Genomic DNA, 787 nt, shown 5'->3' on the forward strand with positions numbered 1-787 from the left:
TACATTCCTATGACTGGTACATGAGAGTTTCAATTGTTTAAATCCTTTCTCATACTTTCTAAGATCAGTTTTTAAAATTTTAGCCATTCTAAGATGTATGAAATGAAATCTACGTGTAGTTTCCATTTGCATTTCTATGAATTAGCCATTAATTAATTGTAAAGAATAATGTTAAATGTAGGTTTTTGGTAGAAGAGTTTTATCAGTTGTAATAAATTCAATTCTAATTAGCTCAAAAATTTTATCATGAATGATTTTAGATAGTATCAAATGCTATAGCAGTGTGCCTATTGAGATCATTTTATGGATTTTTCTCTCTTAATTTTTAGCATGATAAATTAACATTTTCAAATGTTAAGCCATCCTTATGTTCCTGATACATATACTACACTTGATTATGAAGTATTATACATTTTCTCTTTTGATGATTCAATTCACTAAAGATTTTAAAATTTTTGTCTCCCATGCAGAAGGCACTATTTTCTATAGTTTTCTTTTCTTGAAAATGTACTTTTAGGGCAAGCCAAATAGCTCAGCAGATTAAAGCACCTGCAAGCAGGTGCAGGGACCGGGGGTTCGATCTTCAGGCATGCCATGCTGGCCGCCACCCCTGGGGCGCACTGAGATGGCAATTGAGACTGGGTGCGATAGCGCACACCTATAATCACAGCTTTTGGGAGGCCGTAAACGGGTGGATCACTACAATTCCGATCTAGTAGTGAGACCCTGAACACCCTGTAGACCCTTCCCTAAGATACAAAAAAAGAATGAAAAAGGAAAGAAAGAA

This window comes from Octodon degus, unplaced genomic scaffold, assembly GCF_000260255.1.
Source record: "Octodon degus isolate 3935 unplaced genomic scaffold, OctDeg1.0 scaffold00008, whole genome shotgun sequence".
In the NCBI taxonomy this organism is placed as follows: Eukaryota; Metazoa; Chordata; class Mammalia; order Rodentia; family Octodontidae; genus Octodon; species Octodon degus.